This window comes from Heteronotia binoei, chromosome 6 (genome assembly GCF_032191835.1).
Source record: "Heteronotia binoei isolate CCM8104 ecotype False Entrance Well chromosome 6, APGP_CSIRO_Hbin_v1, whole genome shotgun sequence".
Classification (NCBI taxonomy): Eukaryota; Metazoa; Chordata; class Lepidosauria; order Squamata; family Gekkonidae; genus Heteronotia; species Heteronotia binoei.
Genome location: NC_083228.1, coordinates 34,810,407 through 34,835,959, shown reverse-complemented (window position 1 = coordinate 34,835,959; position 25,553 = coordinate 34,810,407). Strand labels below are relative to the sequence as shown.

Genomic DNA, 25,553 nt, shown 5'->3' with positions numbered 1-25,553 from the left:
TCTGGCCTCAGGGCAGAAGAGGGAAGAGGGTTATTTCCACCATGATCTTTTCCCTCTCTGCCAGTGCAGTCATGCCTGACTAGCCACTGGCCCTCATCACGAGCTTTTCCTGGGAGTCTCCTCTTTTATCCCTCCTTGCCTGCTTGGCCCCACCCTGACCCTTCCTCCTATTGGTTCAGGTCTGCAGTCTTCAAGCTTATAGTGGGGCCAGTACTCAACCTCAGCTGTTAAATACTCAGGTCTCCACCCCAGCCCATCTCAGCTCTTAGCTGACATGAGTAGAGAGTGGCCACCCTGCCCAGTGGCCTGGATTCTGCCATCCCTACCAGGTCCCACTCCTGTGCAGCCATGGATCATGGGAGAGACTTCTTGGTGTTGCCTGTTTTTGTGTATTTCAGCATTTATGAATTATTTGTGTAAAAACAAGTGTTTAATATGAACAGTTGTTTTTGAACCCCATTGACATAGAAATAATAACTCTTACTCTCCTTTAAAGTAACTTGTTCTGTCATGGTAGCAGAGAGTGATTTTCAGGATCACATATGCATAAGGATAATAGCAGTCCTGAAAACTCCACCTAAGGGAGTTGGGCTTGGTTGGCAAGTCACACGGATGAACTTGAAACACAGATGTTTTGCAGGACATCAGATATTGCTTTTTAAAAATATATAGTTCTAATCCTTTAAAGGGAAATTTCATATCACAAAATTTAAAAGCCTGTCTTTCAAGGAAATGTCAATAAAGGTGAGCCAGTCTCTTGGAGGAGGCAGTGTACACACTAGCCACAACCTGGCTCCAGGTTTTCTCTGGGCTTTTCAAACACTACAGGGCTCTATTGTTAGGGGTAAGTGTTTGTTGCCAGACAAACATGTACCTACAGATCATCCAAATAACAATTTTATGCTGGTGGAAGAAAAGATAACAAACATTAACATCAGACAAACTCATGAGCCTTAATACATTTATTTATTTATTTATTCACACACACACATGTATGTATGTATGTATGTATGTAACAGAAGCCTTTCTAAATTCAAGTAACCTTTAGTTTATATTTGCCATCTTCTAAGAATGCCTCAGAAATTTCTTCCTGTAGTCTTCAAGTAGCTTTGCAATTGAAAATTGTTTTCTCAGTTCAAAAGGTGACATCAAAACTCAGTACTTGGCTTTTTGAAGCACAGCCTGTGGCAATCTTGCCCTCTTCCTTCTTTTGCACACAGGATTGTCCCTTTTTTTCTTCTTTGTTGAGAAGCCCCTATATCTATTCTCTTCTTAATGTTTGTCAATAGCTGTCCCACCCAGTCACTTTAATATATATATATATATATATATATATATATATATATATATATATATATATATATATATATATTGATGCTGGCCCAGCTGAGGGAAGAGGCAAAATCACCTTCTTATATTCAGCTTCTGAAATGGCACATCAGAGACTTTTAAAAATGAAAAATAAAATGTTTTATTTAACTTAGAGGAGAAAAGGTCAGGTGGAGTTGGGGGTAGGATGTATGAGGTGAACCAATAATAAAACTGTGGCCGTTTTCCCACTCACGTTTTACTGGCGCCACGACCATCCTGACGCCAGCGAATCTGCCTGGATTTCGCATCAGAAGCTCCGGCGCTCCCAGAAGCGCCGGCTACTTCCGTCGCTAAGCCAGCGCAAACGGAAATCGCAAAGATGCAGGAAAACGTTTGCGCTGGCTTAGCGACGGAAAGCGCCGGCGCTTCTGGGAGCGCCGGAGCTTCTGATGCGAAATCCAGGCAGATTCGCCGGCGTCAGGATGGTCGTGGCGCCAGTAAAACGTGAGTGGGAAAACGGCCTGTGTTAACTTTGTGATCACAGTAACTCCAGGCAATTTGTTGCCAACAAGTAAGTGTTTCTATTCAAAAAAGGTATTTTAAAACTTTGAGGAGAAAGGCTTTCTTTTCAGTTTCTGCTTAAACACTGAAGCATAGGTTTATGAGTTTCACTGACTCTTAAAGTAAAGAAGGTAGGAACATACAACCAAGTTCCCCAAATCCTTCTATATACAGACCAGGGATTACTCCTCTTTAAATTGTTATCTCCCTTTTCAGTGAGTAGGGATTGCTTCCGTTAACTAGAAGCAGTTTCCATTTTTGGCTTGAATGGGGATCCTCCTTTTGCCTCCTTCCCAATCCATAGTCAATGCTTAACTGTCTCTTCTTCCTGTCAGTTCCCAACTGTCCTTTCTTAACTGCCTCCACAGAATTCTATTTGAACAACCTGCTACTCGAAGGTTCTCAGACTCTGTTAGGCATTAACCCTTGACAGTCTGTTACACAGCCATAAGTTGTGAAAGAAGCAACTGCAGTCATTGTTTTCTGATAATGCTATATGTTTCGTTTTTCTTCTGTGCTGTGACGATAACAAACAGAAACCTGTTTATATGAACATATGAACATATGAAGTTGCCTTATACTGAATCAGACCCTTGGGGTGCGGTCAGACGTCCAAAAAACCCCGCTACGGGCATGAGTTGAGCCCGCATGCATGTCGGATTTTACCGGGACGTTCACACATGCACATCTGTGAAGCGTGCTTAGCCCGTGCCCGTCCCACGCTGATGCGCCTTGCTCGCGGATTAATTTGCCACTGCTTTTAATCCGGAACAAGACGTTTCCTGAGCGCTTCCTGGGCGCTCTGGAGCGTCTGGACGGGCAATCGTTGCTGAGTTGCAACAGCGCTTCCCGCTTCCAGCTTCCCGCCACAAGCAAAATGCATATCACTGCGCCATCGAAGGAAGGGGGGGGCCTTCTGAAACGTGCAAGCCCGGCCTTTTTAAAAAAAAATATTTTAGTTTATTGCGTAATAGCGATATATCGAAATATCGCACCTGCTGTATGACCAACACAGCTGCACGGTTTTAATCCTGCTATGAGCTTTCGTGCATGCACCATACCAAGGGCTCAGACTGAGAAAAGTTTCTTTTGTAATTGTAGTAGTTGGGATCTCCACCCCCCCTTTTGCTTTCATCCTACTAAAAAGGGATTGAAAAGGTCACAACGGACACGACAACAGCTTGAATCTAGCCGGGTGTGCGTGCGAGTCGCGTGTCCGGCCCGGGGGACGTGGGAACCTTTGGCCGCCACCATGGGGATGTGTTCCAGCCTCCGGCCCAGGCTGCTGGGGGGCGCCCACCCGCCGATCCCTCCGTACGTGCCGGGAGACGCGGAGGTCTCGGAGCGCGGCGGCGACCGGACGGCCACCAAGCAAGAGCTCAAAAATTCCATTTCGACACAACGATATATCGATATATCGATAGAGCAGCGGGGAAACAAAAAAAAAAAGGTTTAATAGCCAGAAACCCCGCAAACCCTCCTGTTAGCGCCCAGCACTGCGCCTGCGCTAATACGGATTGCCGCCATCTGAAAGAAGTTCCGGAGGGCGCTGTGTGATCGAGCAGGGGACGGGATCAACACGGCATGCCATCGGAACTCCATGCTGTCTGATCGGGAAACAGGATGCGGCGGATTATCTGACATACGAAATAACGGCGCTTTAAAGATGGGTTGCTGATGGATTTAATGTAAGTGTGACCACACCCTTGGTCCATCAAAGTCAGTATTGTCTTCTCAGACTGGCAGCGTCTCTCCAGGGTCTCAAGCTGAGGTTTTTCACACCTATTTGCCTGGACCCTTTTTTGGAGATGCCAGGGATTGAGCCTGGGACCTTCTGCTTCCCAAGCAGATGCTCTACCACTGAGCCACCGTCCCTCCCCTTTTTTCTACTAGCTTGTGTTATGTGCTGGATTTCAGTTTATGGAATTCTTCACAGTGTTTATATGCTGAGACGGATGAATAGCCATGTATTCCAAAACTACCCATGTAGAAGACAAAGTCATAGCAACAACTTCCAAAGCCAGAATTTCAAAAGGCCCCACTGAATGGCATAAATATGTACCTTCATGCTATATGAAATCTGCTGCTTCTGCAAAGAGATCTTTTTAACAAAAAGCTCTTTTATGTGAAAATGATCCATTTCAGGGCTTTTTCCCCCTGCAAAAAGAGGTGCCGGAACTCTCAAGAGGAAAATGAAGGAGAAACACACAGGTGATTCTCATGAATGTAAAAGTTCATTTTTTTAAGAATTTTGTTTCCACAAAGGGGTTCTGGAACTCCATTACACCATGTTCCCCCAGGGGAAAAGCCTTGATCTATTTGATAAAGAATACAAAGAAAAAACAAAACAGTGTAAAACAAAATTAACAGGAAAAACCCTAGAACCTTTCTAGTATCTAAAAATAATCACTGGCATTGTAGGTTAGGGTTGCCAACCTCCAGGAAAGAAGAAGCAGAAGAATTGCAGATTTATAACCTGCCCTTCTCTCTGAATCAGAGACCCAGAGTTCAGTGGCGTAGGGAGGGGGGCGGGGGGGCGGATCGCCCCAGGTCTGGGGGATCTGGGGGGCCCCCGCATTGCCAAGGGGGGTCCCTCCCCTCCCCGGCAGGGCTCCGGAGCGTCGTGCAGACCTTCCGGCCACAGTCCCAGCTCGGGGCGGGGGAAGCGGCGTCCGACCCTCGCCTGCTCGAGGCTTCTCCTGCTGCTCCACCTGCCGCAGGCAGCAGCAGGAAGCAGAAGGCGGCGGCGGGCAGCAGGAGGAGGAGGAGGCGGCGGCGGCGTTGCGCGCCCAGTGGCCGCATCCCCACGCTCGGCAGCAGCGCCCCGGAGCTCTCCGGCCCCCTCAATTCCCAGGCGCCGATGACTCAGCCGCTCCTGGCCCCGGCCGCGGCGGTGCGCCAGAAAGAGGAACTTCGGGCGTGCGTGAGGCAGGCTGCGGGGGTGGAGGGATGTGGGGAGGGCCGCGCGCCGCTCGGCGTCTTAAGGCAGGGAAGACCCTCCCCTCCGCCACACACATAGGGGGGCCCACATAAATCTTGCGCCCCAGGCCCCCGAAGCCCTAGCTATGCCCCTGCCAGAGTTGCTTACAATCTCCTATATCTTCTCCCCTCACAACAGACACCCTCCTCCTGGGATTACAACTGAAGTCCAGGCAACAGAGATCAGTTCCAATAGAGAAAATGGCTGTTTTGGAAGGTGGAGTCTATGGCATTATACCCCACTGAAGCCTCTCCACAAACCCTGACCTCCTCAGTGTTCACTCCCAAAATTTCCAGGTATTTTGCAACCCAGGCAACCCTAGTTATCATATATATGAGGGGAGCCATTGTTTAAAAACAAAAACGACATATCAAAGTTCAGTGAGTTTACAAAAATGCAAGCCAGAGGCAGTAATAGGAGTATGTCTTCAGTTTGCTGGTAGCTGGTAAATTCCATCCAAATATTGCAAGGGTTACATGTATTAAACACTGACAGTTTTATGTAATTATTTGGTTCATTGTGTCCATTGTGACGGCCAAGTGCTCCTCACAGACAAGGCATCCATACTGAACTGGTGGTCAGAGTATTTTCAGGTTCTCTTCAGTGCCAACCGGGTAGTTCAAGATTCAGCGATCCTCCTCATCCCACTTCAACCAGTGAAAACAGAGTTGGGTGAGATCCCCACCCTAGAAGAGACTGTTAAAGCCATCAAGCAACTGAAAAGTGGCAAGGCAGCGGGAGTTGATGGAATCCCACCAGAGATCTGGAAGCATGGGGGCACAGTACTACATAGCACACTTCACAAAGTACTTGTTACCTGCTGGGAACAAGGCAAACTACCACAGGACTTTCGCGATGCAATCATCATCACCCTACACAAGAACAAAGGGGGAAAGTCAGACTGCTCCAACTACCGGGGGATAACCCTGCTCTCCATCGCAGGCAAAATCCTTGCCAGAATACTCCTGAACAGACAGGTGCCCACCATTGCAGAAGAACTCCTCCCAGAGAGCCAGTGCGGTTTCAGAGCTAACAGGAGCACCACTATAGCAGCGCCCGCCTCACGGCCTCAATGGACCTCTTTATTTGAGTCTCTTCGGGGGTTTTTACTTGTTTATTTGATGGGATCACAGCAGCTTTGTTTGTTCTTCCCACAAAATATAGGCTCTTGAGAACTTTAACATAAACCACAGATTTATTGTAACACAAAGTTCTTAAACTGGGGATATGGGAGATATTTACATAGGCTAGTACGTTTGTTCTGTAGTTCCAGGCTTTACAATCACTTTTACTTTCTTGAGTCTTTCACAGTTACACGGTTCACAGTTTCCCTTCAACTCACTCTCCACCTCTAGCCAAGGTCTGGCCTCTTGGGATTGATGTGTCTAGTCTCACCCCTCGACTGGAGTCTCTCCTCTCAGCCCTTCTTGGTGTCTCAGACCCACATCCACTCCCTCAACCTCCTCACTAGATCTTCAGAGTAGTCTCTAGGTGTCTGTGACCATTCCGGTCTTAACTGACTCACACACACACAGCCCTCTTGGCTGGTTTTGTCCATCTGGCAGTCTCTGGAAGACTTCCCCGTCTCCATCTCCAGCTTCTTCACAGGATCAGCTGCCCTCTCAGCCCTTCTGGCCGGCACTAACTGACCCTCTCAGTCTCTGTCAGGTCCCCACTGACAGACTTCTCTGACAGGCACCTTCTCTGTCAGAAGCCAACTTGACTGAACGACTGCCTCAGCAGCTTCTCTCCTTCAACTCCTTTTCCCTCCCTGAGAGCTCTGAGCACTTTGCCCCCACCCTCAGGTCACCTGACGCAGCCCTGTGCGTCTTCAGATTATGGTTAACCCATTGCTTTCCGTCACAACCACCAACATGGTATTTGTTCTCAGGCAGCTCCAAGAGAAATGCAGGGAACAGAATAAGGGTCTATATGTGACTTTTGTTGACCTTACCAAAGCTTTCGATACCATTAGCAGGAAAGGCTTGTGGCAAATCTTGGAACATTTAGGATGTCCTCCAAGGTTCCTCAGCATGATCATCCAGCTACATGAAGGCCAGCGAGGCCAAGTCAGACACTGCAACGATCTCTCTGAGCCCTTCCCAATAGGCACAGGTGTAAAGCAAGGCTGTGTTCTCGTGCCAACTCTCTTTATGATCTTCTTTAGCATGATGCTTCAAAGAGCCGCAGTAGATCTACAGGATGAAGATGGTGTCTACATCCGCTATCACACCGATGGCAGCCTTTTCAACCTGAGGCAACTAAAGGCCCACTCCAAGACAATGGAAAAACACATTCGAGAGCTACTGTTTGCTGATGATGCCGCACTCGTCTCCCACTCAGTATCAGATCTGCAGCATATGACGTCCTGCTTTGCAGAGGCTGCCAAGCTATTCGGCCTAGAAGTTAGTCTGAAGAATACAGAAGTTCTCCACCAGCCTGCCCCCCAGGAAGACTATCACCCTCCCTGCATCACTGTGGGTGAATCAGTTCTGAAGACAGTCCAGCAGTTTAGCTACCTGGGGTGCATCATCTCCTCAGATGCCAAGATCGACAAGGAGATTGACAACAGGCTGGCAAAGGCAAACCGTGCATTTGGCCGACTGCACAAAAGGGTGTGGAGCAACAAGCATCTGAAAAAAAGGCACAAAGATCAATGTTTACAAAGCTGTTGTGATGACAACCCTCATCTACGGCTCCGAATCGTGGGTTTTATACCGTCATCACCTGCGACTCCTTGAGCGCTTCCATCAGTGCTGCCTTCGCACCATCCTCAACATCTACTGGAGCAACTTTGTGACCAACACTGAAGTCCTCAAGTGGGCGGAGGTTACAAGCATTGAGGCACTGCTGTTGAAGACGCAGCTGTGCTGGGCAGGGCATATTTCTAGGATGGAAAACCACCGCCTTCCCAAGATTGCCCTGTATGGCGAACTCTCCACCGGCCATCGAAATAGAGGGGCACCAAAGAAGAGGTACAAGGACTCCTTGAAAAATCTCTTGGCACCTGCCGCATCAACCATCACCAGTCGTCTTACCTAGCCTCAGATCGCAAAGCATGGAGGCACACCATCCGTCAGGTTGTCTTTTCCTTTGAGAGCGCACGCACAGCTGGTCTTGAGGATAAAAGGAGATTGAAGAAGAATCGCACTGCTACAGCACCAACCCCAAATCAGACTTTTCCCTGCAGCCACTGTGGGTGGACCTGCCTGTCCTGCATTGGTTTTGTCAGCCACCAGCCAGCCTGCAGCAGACATGGACTGCTGCACCCTTCTTAAATCTTCATTCGCGAAGCTAAGCCGAGAGAGTGTCCATTTGCATTTCCTTTTGTATAAAGACATTCACAAGGTTTTTTTTGTTTTCTTGTGTTGAGTGACATGTTCTGCATTTTTATTGATCTGCTGTTTTGAAACTGCAATATATAAAGTGTGAGGGAAAGATAGATAATTTATTTGTATCCCGCCCTCCCCGCCGAGGCAGGCTCAGGGCGGCTAACAACATCATACAAATTTCAATTATACAAAAAGCAAAAAACACAAAATTACATTTAAGCATTAAAATTCTGATTAGGTTTAAAATTAGTTAATTAAGTTAATAAAAGTGCTAATACTGTTCTTTAGGATGGCGGTTATCATTAACAATTTCTTCCTTCGTCAGCGAAAGCTAGTCGGAAGAGGAAGGTCTTGCAGGCCCTGCGGAATTGTTCAAGGTCCCGCAGGGCCCGCATTTCCTCTGGAAGTTGGTTCCATAGGCTCGGGGCTACAGAGGAGAAGGCCCGGTTACGGGTACATTGCAGCTTCACCTCTCTCGGTCCGGGAGTAGTCAACAAGTTTTTTCCGGCTGACCTCAGTGCTCTCTGGGGTTCATATGGGGAGAGACGGTCCCTAAGGTAGACAGGTCCTCGACCATATAGGGCTTTAAAGGTAATGACCAGCACTTTGTAACGAACCCGGTATGTAACTGGCAGCCAGTGCAGCTCGCGCAGTCCAGGCTGTATGTGCTCCCATTTAGGAAGCCCCAGCAACAGTCTAGCCGCCGCATTCTGCACCAGCTGCAGCTTCCGGGTTCGGTACAGAGGCAGCCCCATGTAGAGGGCATTACAGTAATCCAGTCTCGAGGTGACCGTTGCATGAAGTACCGTTGCCAGATCTTGGCGCTCTAGGAAGGGAGCCAACTGCCTTGCCCGCCTTAGATGGAAAAAGGCTGACTTGGCGGTGGCTGCAATCTGGGCCTCCATTGATAATGAAGGCTCCAGTAGAACTCCCAGACTCCTAACCCGGTGCGCCGCTTTCAGCGGCACCCCGTCGAAGACCGGAAGAGGTATTTCCCCTTCCCGAGTGCCCCGACCCAGACAAAGGACTTCTGTCTTCGCTGGATTCAATTTCAGCCCGCTCCTCCTCAACCAAGTTGCCATATCCTGCAAGGCCCGGTCTAAATTCTCAGGGACGCAGTCAGGCTGGCCGTCCATCAGCAGATAGAGTTGGGTGTCATCTGCGTATTGATGGCACCCAAGTCCGTATCCCCTGGCAATCTGGGCAAGAGGGCGCATGTAGATATTGAATAACATTGGTGAGAGAACTGCCCCCTGGGGCACTCCACAGTCCAGTGTGTGCCTCCGGGACCGCTCGCCCCCAATAGCCACCCTTTGTCCCCGATCCTCGAGGAAGGAGGAGAGCCACTGTAAGGCAGACCCCCTCACCCCTATGTCGGCGAGGCGGCAGGTCAGTAGCCGATGGTCGACCGTGTCGAACGCGGCCGACAGATCTAGCAGCATCAGCACCGCCACACCACCCCGATCCAGATGCCGTTGGAGATCATCTACCAGGGCGACCAGTACTGTCTCCGTCCCATAGCCCGGGCGAAAGCCGGACTGGCAAGGGTCTAGGATGGAAGCGTCATCCAGAAAGCTCTGCAACTGCAACGCCACTGCCCTCTCTATTATTTTACCTAAAAATGGTAAATTGGAGACCGGTCGGTAGTTTGCCAATTCGGCCGGGTCTGCTGTACTTTTTTTCAAGAGGGGTCGGACCAAAGCCTCTTTCAGAGATGATGGAAAACGCCCCTCCGAGAGGGATCTATTTATGATGTCCCGTAGAGGACAATCTAGCTCCCTCAGGCAGGATTTAATTAGCCAGGAGGGGCATGGGTCCAGATCACAAGTTGTAGGGTGCGCAGAGGAGAGGATTCCGTCAACTTCCTCCAGGCTGAGCGGGTCGAAATGATCCAGAGTTAAATCAGAAGACAGGCGTGGGGCCTCGGGCTCATGTACTGTGTCTAAGGTGATGGGCAGGTCTTGGCGGAGTGACGTGATTTTGTCTGCAAAAAATCTCACAAAAGCCTCACAGCCTATTTCTGATTCACTAGCGTTTGGTCTGCCCTGGGGCAGCGTAGTTAAATGTCCAATTATTTTAAACAATTGCGCCGGGCGCGAGTTTGCAGACGCAATCTTGGCCGCGAAGTACTTCTTCTTCGCGGCCTTGACTGCCATCTCATACGACCTCATAAACGTTCTGTAGGATGTTCTCGCCGCTTCGCCACGAGTGCGCCGCCACTGCCTCTCTAGTCGTCGGAGTCCTTGTTTCAACCGGCGTAGCTCCGAGGTATACCAGGGAGCCAGCCTTGAACGAGGGCGCAGAGGACGTCGGGGTGCGATCTCGTTGATTGCCCCAGATAGCCGGTCTTGCCAGGCATCAACCAGGGCATCAAGGGAATCGCAAGGGGGCCAAGGATCCCGAGGAGCCATTTGGAACCGTTCCGGGTCCATCAGGCTCCGCGGGCAAGCCAAAATAGGCTCTCCGCCCTTACAGGGTTGAGGTAGCGTCTCCATACGGGCCTTGAGGGCCAAGTGATCCGACCATGGTATCGCCTCCGTTGCGATTTCGTTCACTTTAAGTACTGTTTAAGCAAATACTCTTCTTCAGGGGTATAAAGGAGCAACACTAAACTGATCTACTCAGCATTGAGGTCCTGTTCAGTATATTTTATTCCGAGGGAAGCATCCTGGGGATTGTGCTGTAATTTGGGGAAACAAGCTTTTTTCCCAAGCACATGGATTCTAGTAAATCTACTTTATTCGGTACCCCAGTTTTAGATAGTAAGCTTATTGCTGATTTTTCCAGTAAGCAGTTAATTCAAAGCTGAGAGCAATTTGCAGGAATAATTGGTTAAAAACACTTAACAAAGTTTGTGAATAATTTATATTAATATCTTAGTGCCCATTTCATTTCATTTGACTTTTTATATCAGTGTTAAAACCTAATTTCAACTGAAATAAAGGCATAAATTCATGTGCTTGCTACAAGCTCTCTTTCTATAATAATATCTTTGTTGTTTTTTTCTCTGCCACTTACTACAGCACTTTTTAGAAAGTCCTAGTATGACTGCTTAATTCTGAATTAGTCAGTTTGATTAGTTCAGATCTTATAATGAATTGCTAAGTGTAAGGGCTGCATGCAATCCCCTTGTTCCAGAGAGCAGTACATAGAGCAGCTCTATTGCCTCCTGGTACAACCTTTGCCTCAATCTGCGAAGTACTGCTCTTCTTTGTCACAGTAATTTCATTGCAAGTCCTCCTCACACATCTCACTTTAAAGTGCTGTGGCTGCCTTCTGATCCCCAAAGCTCCACACAATGGCTTGGATAGTGGAGGTATTCTATTCCCTGCTCTCCACATCCAGGGCAAATAGGATTGTGCTTTAGGTGTTCTGTTGTCTGCTCATGGAGGAATAGTTGCTTTGATCATCTGAACTACTGTTAAAAGCATCTAAAATTGTGTTTTGCGCCCTTCATTGCTGTGCCCATTTTCCTCAGTTGACATGCTTGCCAAATAACTTGCATAAGTAGCCCTTGATTAGCCAAGATAGGTCTGCCTGGTGGTATACAGATCGAGAAATGTACCCTCCCTTTGATAGTCATTATTTATAGATGTTTTATTTATAGTTGTTCTTTCCCAAGTCCTTTGTACGTACCAGAGTCTTAGAGGACAAGGTCAGCCTCTTGCTTAGCTACTTCTGAGTGTCTCCATAGTCCTGTTTGAAATGAAAGATTGTCCCCACTCCTCTTCCAAGTCCTGGTTATGAGAAATGACAGTCACAGTTCAGCTACAGTTCAATAATGATCACCATGTATAAATTCTGTTGTTTTATTTTTATGTAAATTAAGTCTATTAATCTTAGCATCAGTTTACATAATGGTAGTTATCACATGATAACTCATATAGTGTAGTTCGTTTGTTTTTAATGATGACCATAAGACCATTGATGCAATTTAGTTTCTAACAGTATCAACCCTAACCAGATTTACACCCTTCTAAACCCATTGCCTTCATGGGACTTAAAGGGAATAAATCTGTTCAGCATGGCACTGTAAGAGAATATTTTATCTCCACCATGAACTTACTAGATTTCCTGAGAGCAAACCATGTTTTAAATAAAATAATAAAAAACCTCCACCTCCTATCTGTATATAGGTTTAAAATTACTTGTACACTCCAGAGGATTGCTGTCAGGATTACTATGACAAACTGAAGACTTGGAGCATTGAAAGTGCTATATAAATAATAATAATAATAATAATAATAATAATAATAATTATTATTATTATTATTATTATTATTATTATTATTATTATTATTATTATTATTATTTACCATACAATGTAGTATCTGTAAATGGAACTTAATGAATGATGTGAAGTTACTATGGCAGGATGAGTTCATGCATATACATCTGCAAATATCACTTGATAAACTGAAAGTTCAATGGCTTATATAAAGTCACCTTATGATAAACAATCATGGGTCAGTGCCTGTTGTCACCTCAGGCAAATACAATCCAATGAGAACATGCTAGAATAAGAGTCAATGTGATGACTCGTGCTTCTACTGATGTGCAAATGGGGCTTTCACTGCATGAGCTGGAGCCCTTCGTTATTACATTGGATCACTCATGTCCTTGGAGAAATATGCAATTGCTTGCTGTTACAGACTTGTAATGGATGGTTTATTGGTCCGACCTGTATGCTTTACTCCTCAACACATGGTAAAGTATCAAAATGGACCAAAATGTCATTTCTTTACAAGCTCACATGCATTAAAATATATGATTTTGGAAACTACCTAGAATCTGGCAGTTATAAATGACAGGCCATATGTTGTTTTTATTATGCAGAACTTCAGAAGCTGTTTTGTGAGATCCTAATTGCATTGGCTTCACTATCAATCCTACTGTCTGCGCAGTTGGGTTAGAAGGTTCCTTCCTATAGAGAGTGTTGTGTATGTGAATAATGAAACAAGAGGCTTACAACTCTGTTTTCTGAGTATGACCCATAACTAATCCATAAACCATGAGCACCAGGGGATTTCATCTATATGTAGGATTTTTCCTTTAATTATCTAGCATTTTCTGCAAGCAGGTCATGACACATGTGACTGTGGAAGCAATTAAGCAATTCAGCAGGAGATAGAAAAAGTTGTGGCAGGAAGTAAAGGAAAGCACTGAGTGGGGCTGCTAATAAGCCACATGAAAGCCTACTAACAGCACATTTCTAAAACTTAGAAAAATGTCATTTTGAAAAGCCAGTGCGGGAGATTTGTAAACATTTGGAGTTGTTCCATAGATTTCCTGGGGTGAAAGTTCATTTCTGCATTTGTACAAATATTAAAATCATTACTCTTTTTGGGTTGTTTTTTTTTAATGCTAGCACTCATGTGTAAGATTCTGCCAATTTCTACCAATTCCCCCATCAGGACTCAGGAGATCCCACCAGAAAAGTGTTAGTTAGCCAGTACTGGTGAGTAACAACACACACACACACACACAAAAAGCCCTGTATATACATCCAGTACATTCTGGAATGAATTTTTAAAGGGCTTCACTGAAGAATATAGACAGACAGAGCAGCAAGTCACCAGAAGACTGTCCCTCCAGTCAGTTGGGCCATGGCTCAAAGGTAAATAATCTGTTTTGCCTACTGAAAATTCCAGATTCAGTTGCAGGCATCTCCAGGTAAAATGGTCAGGTTATAAGAAAGACTTATACCTGAGATTCTGCAGAGCCACCACCAGTTAGAGGAGACAATCCTGACCACCTTATCATTTTATTTTAACCTGCATTTCTGCCAACTGCTCTTGAGCTACAGAACCATATGGGAAAATTGGAAAACAGGATCAAGAGGCTAGCAAATGATGGTGGCTATAAAAATAGTATCCTATGCACACAAAAAAAGTTCTAAAAAAATCTGACAAAAATGCAACTATGTTGTCTAATGCCTACAACTCTGATTGTAGTGTTTTAAAAAGATAGTGTAGGATGTAAAATATTGCCATTCTTCTTCCTTGGGAGTTGAATCTGATGTGTAAAGTCTGTGTCATGGTAATCAGCCACTGAATTCTCACTGGAAAATAAGAGAATGCAACTGACAAGACCTTTGCTGTTCTGATACTTCCAAATCAGACAGTTCACAGCACATAAGTTAGCAACAAAGGTGAAGGTGTCTGCCTATATGGCTTCACTATGTTAGAGTTTATCTATTTGCCTCTTTCTCTGCCATTATACTACCTTTCAAGTATGCAATATAGTGGAGTGTTAATCCAATCTAAACCTCTGAATTTCTTTGTTAGAGGATGGAGCTAGTCTAGACCCTGCTTGTTGTTTTTCTCCTTCTTGGGGATTTTAGAAAAGGTTGCTGCATATACAACTCCAGCCATTGAACTGGAAAGGGGAAGTTGCAGATTAGAGGGGAAAAGTCAAGTGAATTTAGGGGTTGAAATTTCTGAGGTAAAACCAGTTTTTGCACAGACTATAGTTCTTATGTACATGGGAACAAGAGTTTCTTAAGCTTTTTAACAGTTTTTTAAAACATTATATTGAGAGGCTTTCATTCCAGTATTTTTCCTTAACACTCCAGCACACTTTCTTTCATAACTCTTAGACTCCTTAGTTCCCCAGAAGATTGGTACACCCTTTTCAGTACCCAAATCCTTTCTCTAAAAACACCAGTTTTTTACTAATTCTTTCGGTCTCTATGGGCAGTTTTTATTCACACCAGACCAGGGATCTCTACTCTTCAGAACTATTTTCCCTGTTCAACTGGATTGGGAAACTTTTTCTCTCCCAAGGAGTTCTTTCCCTTTCCCTTGGCCAGAATGGGAGTCACTGTACACTTCCCAAACTTCCTAGCTACTTTCCCCCAGTTCTCCTGTCTATGTTAAACCACTCTCAGCTAAGGCTGAAATCAGAGACCGATTTTGCACTCACCCTACACTGTTCTAATGTTCCTCTTTTCAGTATGGCGTCCTTCTGATTTCCCACTATCTGCCCTGGGACTTCAGCTTGCATCACCATTTTTGCGAGGCAAAGAGAAACTGGTTTTTAGTGGTTTCTCTTTGCCTCGCCAAAACTGCGATGCAAGGTGAAGCCCCAGGGCAAATAGTGGAAAATCGGAAGGACACAGCGCTGAAAAGAGGAACTTCAGAGCGGCGTAGGGTGAGTGCGAAATTGGTCAGACTCTCTCAGTGAAGGCACAAATCTCTCCTCAGCATCCAGCTCTCTTAAGACTGTCTGCTCTGCTGACGATGTTCAATCAGATTGCTCAGTGCAGCCTGTCACTTAAAGCTCTCTGTGAATTAACCCTTCACAGTCCTGTAGTTGTATGTACAGGACTTTTAGGCCCCTTTAAAAGTGCAGTCCATCACACCTTTTTTCACATATATTCTAAGTATGATTTAATATTAATCCTATCAACACAAAGCAAAGGGATTCACTAGATCATCAACATTAAGTAGCAAAGATGGAAATGAAGGGTGCAGAAAAACAAGGCAGTAGGCTCCCAGAAATGTGAGATCCTGTTAGATTGACACACAACAATTATCATTGGTTTAAGTTAAAGAGGACTCCTGATCCTTCCCTCAAGTTCCTGGGCTGTCCCCAAAAGCCAAAATACTCAACTGTCAAGGGGTGTGACAGCCAGACTGCTCAACATAAAAAAGACATATTATTTGGGTGGTTCAGTCATAGAAGGGAATAGAAGAACTGAGGGAACATTTTGCCTTTAAGGGCAGGAAGAGGAAGGGGTCAGTCACAGAAGTCTGCAGTTTTTTTAAAAAAAATACATAAATCCATGTAATGAATTAGTTACTCAGATCTTTGACCTATTTCTTAGCAATAAAATTAGCTGGATATAGCCTTCCTTTCTTAGGTTTATTGGATGCTTGGAAATGTAATGCCATGTAAATCATCCAGTGTAAATAGCATACTTCTGTATTGTTTTGAAAATGCCAAAGAAAATCCTAAGATTTTCAGAAAAGTTTGAAATGCAGTAGTGTAACAAAGCGGAGAAGTAGGACAAGATGCCTTAAATGCAATTATTGTTGCCCAGTCCCTGTACCTGTTCTATAAACCAGTGCAGTTAGAAAAGTTGCTAATCCCTGTTCGGTTATTGTTTTCTGAGAGCTCAAGCACACTATAACAGAAGCAATCCTCTCTCAAAAGCAACTTTGTACTTGGTCTGTTTGCAGTCTTGTGAGCCAAATCATAATCACCATGGTTTGCAATTAGTGGCTTCACTGTACATTGTTCTTCACTTGTGCTATCACTCTATGTCATTTCAAATTCATTAGGCTTCCCTCATCTGTGTGCAAGTCTTTAATAGTGCCTTTGGAGAGAAGCTGAAACAGCTGAAGCCCTTCGGCCCCTGAGAGTGTAACAAGGCACTCAAATTTCATATAATTAGTCTCTCATAAGCATATTGCTTTTTTTGACTGTTTTTTTCTCTCCTGTTCCAATACCCTCTCTTAGATTATTGTGGCATATGTCTTCTTCATACCCAGTCTGCAAACAGTTGTTTCTGACCCACCGCAATTCTATGACTAGCCCTTCTATTCCACGTAGATTTAACGTGATGGCTATCCAACAAATACCAAACTCATTGTCTAGCTTACTTTTAACCAGGGCTTTTATTCTGGAAAAGTGATGCCAGAACTCCCAAGAGAGATATGAACAAGAAACACATGGGTGCCGCTTATGAATTTCAATATATTTTTTGAGAATTTTGTTTCCACTAGAGAGGTTCCAGAACTCTATTCCACTGTGTTCCCCCAGGGGAAAAAAAAACTCTGCTTTGAACAAATGGACATTCCATTGAAGAACCTCAGTTGAGATCTTCAGATGAGGAAAGGAGAAGTTTTCAACTTTTTGGCAGCCAACTAGCAGCATAGCTTTCAGTTGTAGGGAAATTGAAAGCAAAGTGATAGGTTGCTCAGTGTTGTTCAGTCTTATGTTTAACTTGGCCGAAGTCACTGTTGAATCCTGACTTGCAAATCACTTGAGGATTTCGCATCTAAAACTCAAAATAATTGAATTTATGGTGATATCAGACCTGATTTTAAATTGCATTTCATAGGCTGTGGTCAGATGTGCTGTTTGATCCAGTGTCGCCCTGCCTCTAATTGATCCATTTTTTGTAACTGATAAGTTTTGATTAGACTTACCCCCTTAACCTGCTTCAATGCACTTTCTTTCACCTCATCCTTGATTGATCAAATGCAGCAGCCAGGGATGAGGGAGGGGCAACTTTTTAAAAATAATTTCTCTTCTGATCATGCGCACAAGCATTTATGGGAAGCAGTGCTTCAAACTTCTGGCAGAATGGCTGTGGTTAGAGGCTAGTAGAATTGCTAAAGGATTGCCCCATATTCGCCCTGCAGAACTTTGCACTCTGCAGATTAACACCTTCTGGTAGTCCCCAGCCTGAAAAATGTCTGTTTAGCCTCAACCAGAGCCAGAACTTGGTGGAACATGCTCCCACTTGAGATCAGGGCCCTGTTACATTCCTCAGGGCCTGTAAAATGGAGTTGTTCTGGCAGGCCTTTGGGATATGTAGTTCAGCATGCGTGAAGTGTTTTTGAAACTGCTTTTGATTAATGCAAATGTTTAAAAGATGGGGGGAGGGATGTTAGAATAGAGAAGCCTTATCTTGTGTCCTGTGTGCTGCTGCCATTTTTTATTTAAAACCTTGGAGTGAAGCTGGAGTCACTGACTTTGCTCTCAATCTCCCTCTCTCCCTTTCTGAAACACTCATCTTGACATTTAACCTCTTCCTCACTCCATATGCTGCAAAGCTGTAGGCAGAAGAAAGCTTAAACACACAGGGGTCTTTCTCTTGAAGTATTGAAAGGCTTCTGTGAGAGAGGGAGAGGTGCAAATATGCAGTTATGCATACCTTGCTGCCGCCAAAAAATGGTTCCAAACCAGAATGAACAATCTGACTTCCCAAACATCTTGAGAGTACAATGGAGTGATCAGACTGCCAGAAATTCAGGGTTAAAGTGCATGCACCAGGAAAGATCGGATGCATAAGTCTTTGATGCATCCTTTTTTCCTTCTTCCAAACTTAGTAAATTACACAGATTCAGAATGTAAGCTTTTGTGTGCTCTAAGTACACTTCATCAGACGAGGAATCAGGTACAGGTACCTGATTTCTCATCTGATGAAGTGTGCTGAGAACACACGAAAGCTTACATTCTGAATAAAACTTAGTTGGTCTTAAAGGTGAAACTTGACTCCTACTTTGTTCTAATAGTGGGATTGTTAATAGGGGTTGTTAATAGGGGCCATATGGCGCTCCAGGAGGTGATCTACAGTTTCTGGAGGGAATTCAGAACTTTCGGCGGCAAATGGGTGGCTCTAGCCCCTTCTCCCCACTTGCAATGGCATCTGACAGCCAGTGATGGAGAGTTGTTTCATACTTCATAAAAGCTCTGAATTTCTCACCTAAGTCTATCAGGCACAAGAGTCTAATTGAATTTATTCTCAATATATGCCTTGTCTGGAGTGGTGGGGAGGTGGTGGCATTCAGGGGTAATATTGCATATTTTTGGGGCGGTAATGGAATAAAAGTTAGGGGGACTTAGAATTCTGTCGGCCATCAGGACAATATTATTACTGGCTGGGGGGAGGGGGAATCTGGGCGTCTGAGAGAACAGTAGGTGCCAAAAAGCAAAACACTTTGTCTAGAGAGAGCTGGATATCCTGCCATCTGATTTTAGGGTCATGTTTTAAAAACAGTGGTATTCAGTGACATGCCTTTATCCATGTACGGTAAATCATGGGAACGAAAATCCATTCCGTTCCTTCAGGGAATATGGCAGGTGACAACTGTAATTGCACTCCTGTAACTCCTGTCATAATCTCAGCAACAGAATTTCCTGTAGGTCGAACGACTGCCACCCTCCAACACACAGTGGAGTTAGAAACTACTTCATTTCTTTTCTAGTCAGCTCAGTTGCTTTTTTTTTTTTTTTTTTAGGGGACAGAATTCTGCAGATTGCTTAAAATATTTATGATGCTATTGGAAGAGTGTCTGTAAAATTTAATTTTAAGTTAGTTTTTAAAAAGGCAATTTTTTTTTTTTGCATAATAAAACATGTTTTTGCCACTGGCACTCTTGTCAGTTCAAAATAGCAAGGCACTGCTGTTCTATTCAGCTGGGAGGTTCACATGCAAGCCAATTTTCTTCCCTGAACTCCTGCAGCTGAATGGAGATAGTGCGCAGAAGTGCAATATTAGACCTGCATAAGTAAAACTATCTTTGGAATGAGTATAATACAAAATCACACCAATTCTGAAAGTAATAAAGAAACCCTCCCCCCCTCCCGTAATCTGTCTTAACAATAGAGTTGGATTTGTTTAGAAGCAGCACTTGATAGCGGAGCTGCCCAACATAGTGCCCCTGGGTATAATATTAGTTTAATTGTTTTGCAATCCCCACTTCCCTAAGCAGTGAGGCATTCCAGGAACAGTGCTTCCTAGGCTTGATTCCCTATTCTTGGAAGAGTACTGGGGTAGCTTGTGGCATTTTTGTGATATGTAGTTCAGAAGCATGGCTCTTCTGCAAAGGCAACAAATCTGCTACTCACCACACACTCATAGCTTCAGTTTCAGCCAACTCACAGCTATGTCTTGCCATCATGATGTCCGTTCTGCAGCTGATGTTTTATACCCACATACCTGCCTCATCCTGCCTCTCTTTCAGCTGGATGGGCATGACTGGAGTTCTTATTGGAGTCTTCATTTGCTCCCATTAAGGAAACAACCACAGCCATTAAAGAGCAGGTGTCAAAGGCCCTGACTCCCATCAGGTATCTCTTTAGGCAAAACCACAAGAGTCCTGTTCGCTTTACAACAAACAGAAGTGCATCCTGCCTGTACAAGTATACAACAATTTGTAAGAAAGAGACAACATGGCCTGGGCTTTCCTCTTTCTCCTGGTAAGTCCCTTGGCTGGCTAGCTGATCACCAGCAGGGGTGCAGGGCCTGGTGGCAGGAGATCCCTGCCTCCACCAGAGGTTCTCCCAGAGCTCAACTGACTGTGCTTTGGCGAGGTGCCCCATCCTTCATGATTTCCAAATGGAGGGGAGGGCATTTAAAAGGTTTTCAGTCCCTTTAAATGTGATTGCCAGAGCTCCCTTCAGAGTTCAATCATGCTTGTCACACCCTTGCTCCTGGCTCTACCCCCAAAGTCCCCAGATATTTCTTGAGTTAGACCTGGCAATTGTATTATCCTGTAATAGCAGTTCATGTCCCCTTTTGGTTTGCAGGCTGACTTTTAAATGTTTTAAGCATTGTCTAGACATCTTCATGGAGGTCTACACATAGACAAGTGCCTGAACATTTGTATTCCTGAACCCTGCAAAAAGTTGAGTCCATATCACATATACAAAGCCTACAGGCATATGTTTCCCTGCGGAATCGTACAAGAGGGGGCAGTGGGTGCCGACTTCATCTGCCATATGCATGTAGAATATACTCACTTAGAATGCCAGAACACAGCAACAGTAGTTTCTAAATCCAAATTCTGTAATGGGAATCCTGATATCAGGTTTAATTTTTTAATCATTTGCAGTTCGACACACTTAAGGGAAATTTGAGTAACTGCATCTTACTTCTGTCTGTTCAGATAACGCAAATACCAGTGCAGGAAAAAGAGAATCCACTGGCAGGAGGGAGTGGTGCTTAAATAGGTAGTTTCATTTCAGTTTTAACAGATCTGCCCATCACAGGAGATTGTAGTCAAAGTGACACCTAGGAAGCAATTGCAGCTATGATTTGACACTGCAGATTCTGTAGTGTTACTCAGCTAGGGAGACAAGGAATAGCTTCCCACCATTTGGAGCTGCTAACTGGCATCAGAAGGCAGAACATGACTAAATCATGATAAAAGAGACATCCAGAAGTGCCTAATCTTGCAGGCTCTGTGATGGCTATGAATTACGCACCACTGACATAATTTTCTTCTGCCTTCTCTATAATCAGAATCTGTTTCAGTGGATAAAAAAAAAATTAATACTGTCAGTTCAGCAGAACCACCTGCCTCATACAGATTGTGTACAGCAGAAGACTATAGCTTCACTGTCTTAATCAGAGGATCATTTGAAGAGCTAAACTTAGCAAGGCCCTGGTGACAATTAATATATTTTTTTCAGGAGACACAGCATATGGTGTCATAAATTATATACTCCAGCATAATGAGTGCCCAATCTATTCCCTTTGCTGTTTCCTTCCACTACCTTCCCATATGGCACTGAGCAATGAGCTTCTTGGATTATGAAGTTCGCAACCTCCAAAGGATACTTGCAGGCCGTGCCCTTTGACTGTAGCTGCCAGTTCTCAAAATGCCTTTTTATTATCTGTGTAGCCAAAAGAGGGTCTGCAAGGTGCTGGTTTTCCTAGCAAGATTCTGCAGAAATTGGGCCCACAGTTTTTCACCTTGCCATGTAGCGAATATTTAGCCATTTCCTTTTTTAAAAAGTATATCCATTCATCTCTCCCAGTCTGCTAGCACAAAAATTCTGTCAAATGAATGTGCTTACAACTTGTGCCCACTCCTAGAGATGGCATGCACTCAAGCAACTGCCATTCATTTTGATGGTGTTTGGCAAGAGAATGTTTCTAATCCACAGTTCCTATTTGCCCAGAGATAATGTGAGGAAGCTCACTGTGTATTGGTTTTGGATATGATGCTGAGGCTGAGAGATTACCATGACATTTTCTGGGTAGTTTGGGACAAGGTATCATCATTAATTCTGAACCACCTTTGGAAACGATAGGTAAAAACTGTAGAACACTTTGGTTATGAATTAATGCAGCCTTTAGTGTGCTTAAGAGCCCCGTGGTGAGAATGTTAAAGCTGCAGTACTGCAGTCCTAAGCTCTGCTCATGACCTGAGTTCGATCCCTCGTGGAAGCTGAGTTTTCAGATAGTCAGCTCAAGGTTAACTCAGCCTTCCATCCTTCCGAGATCGGTAAAATGAGTACCCAGCTTGCTGATGGGAAAGCGTAGATGACTGGGGAAGGCAATGGCAAACCACCCCATAAAAAGTCTGTGGTGAAAACGTGAAAGCAATGTCACCCCAGAGTCAGAAATGACTGGTGTTTGCACAGGGGACCTTTCCTTTTCCTTTCCTTTTAGTGTGCTTATGTCTGTCCAAATCAATAGGCTGAAATGCACTTAATCCAGTGTGATGTTGTTGCTGAATTAATTTTTGCTTGAAAGACACTACAACTTGAAACTGCTAGGGTCAACTTCATTAACAGCTGATACGTAGCAACAGAACTTAGTTAATAGCTCCTTCCTCAGATCTCAGCTCTGGGAACTTTAAAACTTCTGCTCTGAAGCTTAACTCTCCATTGACTTTGAACATTTGGTTTTCAACCCACCCTAATTCAAAGCTCAGCATTTAACTCTGTATAATGTTGTGGTCAGCATTTTTGTTCACTTCAAATGTCTAATGTTAATTTGCCAGGATTTCAGTCGGTGAAATGTCTAACATTTATGTTTAGTAATAATTTAATACTTTAATTTAATGCATGCCACGGGAAAGAGGTGGAGTGAGTTGCAGCCTCGCAGCAGCTTGTACAAAATCAGACAGAAGCCCCGTGGAATAGAGGAGCATGAGACTGGGACAAGGCTAGTGGAGAATCAGTCCCGGTGTCCACATAGCCGCATGGTTTTACGGTGGAGGGCAAAGATGGTTTCAGAGAGAGAGAGGGAAATCAGTAAAAATCCTCTTCCTCTCCTCTGTAAATAAAAGGTTGTTCCATCACAAGAGCTGCTACTGTGCTGAGAGAATAACCTTTTGAATCCAAGCCAATGATGTTTTCCTTATGAATCCCACTTCAGCGACAGACAGTTTATAAATCTCACATGTATCCACAACACAAAATTCAAAGTCACGATAGCTGTAAACTATTCAAAGACTGGATATTAATTAGATATCATTGAATTATATTTGGTAATTGTACGTTATTAGTTAACAACAAGTGGGGATACACAAGAAACTTGTGGGGATGGTTATCCTACCCCCCCCCCCATCTTTTCTTCTTCCCTTCACCCCCTACTTCTCTTACACTCTTCCTCCTGCCACCCTTTTCCCTTACCCCCTGCCACACTCTTTTTCCTCCAAGTCTGTCACTTCCTTTCTGTCTCTGCTCTCTCATCCCTCTCTCTTTCTGCATCCCACCTCATCAGTCTCTCTCTTTCCAGCCCCAACCTGATCGCTCTCTCTTTCTGCCCATCACTCTCCCAGCCTCCCTCCTGCTTCCTCCTCCTCATACAGCAGCAGTAGCAATGGTGCTCTTCTCTTGGCTACAGAGTTCACTTCCCTCTTAAGATTGGCAGCTCCAGAAATTCCTGGAGATTTGGGGGTGGAGCCTTGAGAGTGTGACATGTCAGCAGGAAGCAACCTCAACAGGGTATACCACCATAAGATCTAACCACCAAGCCATTTTCTTCAGGGAAACTGATCCAGATGATCTCCAAACCCCACCAGACATAGTTTCCCTTAGAGGTGCCAACTCCAGGTTGGAAAATTCCTGGAGATTTGGGGGTAGAGCCTTGGAAAGGTGAGGTTCAAGGATGAAGTTATCTCAGAAGGGTATAATGAATGCCATAGAGACCACTCTTCAGAGCAGCCATTTTCTCCAGAGAGAGAGATCTGTTGTCTGGAGTTCAGTTGTCATTCTGGCACATCTTCAGGTCCTCAGGGCCGGTGCATCTGAGTCAGCATGGTAGGCAGCCATCTATAGCCTCATCTGGTGGCAGGAGCAGCACCTGCATGCCTACCTTGTCCAGCGGGCAAAAGGGAGAGCTGCAGCAGCTTCCCAGCCCTTCCCAGTGAGGCAGTGGCAGGTGCACTCTTCTCCTTCATGCGGACCCCAGTAGGTGCAGCAGCCACCCCTGAGCCATGCCAGTATGGAGGGGCTGCAGTGGCTACATAGCCCTTCCCAACAGAGGTGGCATGGCGGCAGGAATGCTCCCCCTCCTAGTGTGCTGAGGGCAGGGGTGCCCTCGGCTTGGGCCCACCACTACTGTGCTTGCCCTTGCCACCTCCAGTCCCCCTGCCCAGGCTTACATTGGGGACTGGGGTAAGTTCCTGCACGGGGGCAGGGCAGAAAGTCAGGGGCAGGGATTATTATGCAGCTGCACCTACTATTCAGTGGACAAGGTAGGTGGGGAGGAAGAGGGGGAGCTGTCAGAAAGCTTCAGGAGCTGTGCTCCTGTGAGCTCCTGCTGAATCTGAGGCCTGATTCAAACAGAATGAGGGATCACTCCTTCTAGTTTTCTCAGTGTAACAGGTGAGTCAGTTTTAGACTCTGGACTTAATGGTTTTATGGACTTTTTCCCTTCAGATGGTGAATACTTTAATTGCACAGATATTGCAACATGGGGAGGGAAGGGAGGGCTGCTGAGCTGGTGAGCCAGAATCCCAAATTCCAGGTCTCCAAATTCTAACTCTGATGGCACAACTACTTTTTAATGTTGTTGCCATTTTGTATCATACACCTTCCAGAATGTCTGTTAAAAACACAATCTTCTAATGCATTGTAGGAAACTGCTGAGCTTGACAGAACAATAACATAAAGGTTTTGGATTACAGATTAGTTCAGTCTCCTTGTTTTGAGTTAACAGGTGTCATGTTTAAGAGTGTGCTTGTGGAAAGCATTTGCTGCTAAGTCTATTGAGGGCAAAAGGTCTCAGTGTCCCAGCTATAGGACTACCAGTGATGAGAGGAGGTACCCTCAAGTAGATGAACTCCATGCTCCAATGCTCAGTGTATGTTTTTCCAGTGATACACAAGAGATACTCCCTGAGCAGCTGTGACCTTTTTCAAGCCAAGAGGTTTTAATTTGGAAGGTCTGTACAATTCCAAAGCTAGTACAGACTGCAAGAGAGGTTTGCTGGGCAGAAGAAAGCAACAGCTTTTCAGAGAAGAAAAATGTTACATACAAACTATGGGCTATTCAGACAGTGAAAGTGACTGTTCTGAGAGAGAGAGCTATTTGTCTGGAAGTAGTGATGAAGATTATGGATTTGAAGCTGGTAAAACCTCAGAGTTAGTGCTCATGAACTATATTTAATAAGGATTTTGTATTGGAGTTTTTTTGTTTGGGCACTGCAATTATCTAGAGCATTGCATTATAGTGAACATTTGGTTTAGACTAATACACAAGGTTTATTAACTTGTTGCATGTTTGAATTAATGTAGTTTCTGAAATCATAACCTTTAATTTTTATCAAGTTGCATTAGACTAATGATGTTATGGAACAAAATAAAACCCCACACATTGAACTGAAGATAGTGATATATAATAATGAACTGCAAATAGTATCTTTTGGGTTAATATTCTTAAATGGCAATATAGGA

At 44.7% G+C, this 25,553-nt stretch overlaps 1 protein-coding gene across 3 annotated transcripts in view; it reads left to right on the top strand.

Moving 5' to 3' along the window:
- PRKG1 (protein kinase cGMP-dependent 1) overlaps positions 1-25,553 on the top strand; it is a 1,148,292-nt gene that overhangs the window by 962,291 nt on the left and 160,448 nt on the right. The gene's annotated exons all lie outside the window — the stretch shown is intronic.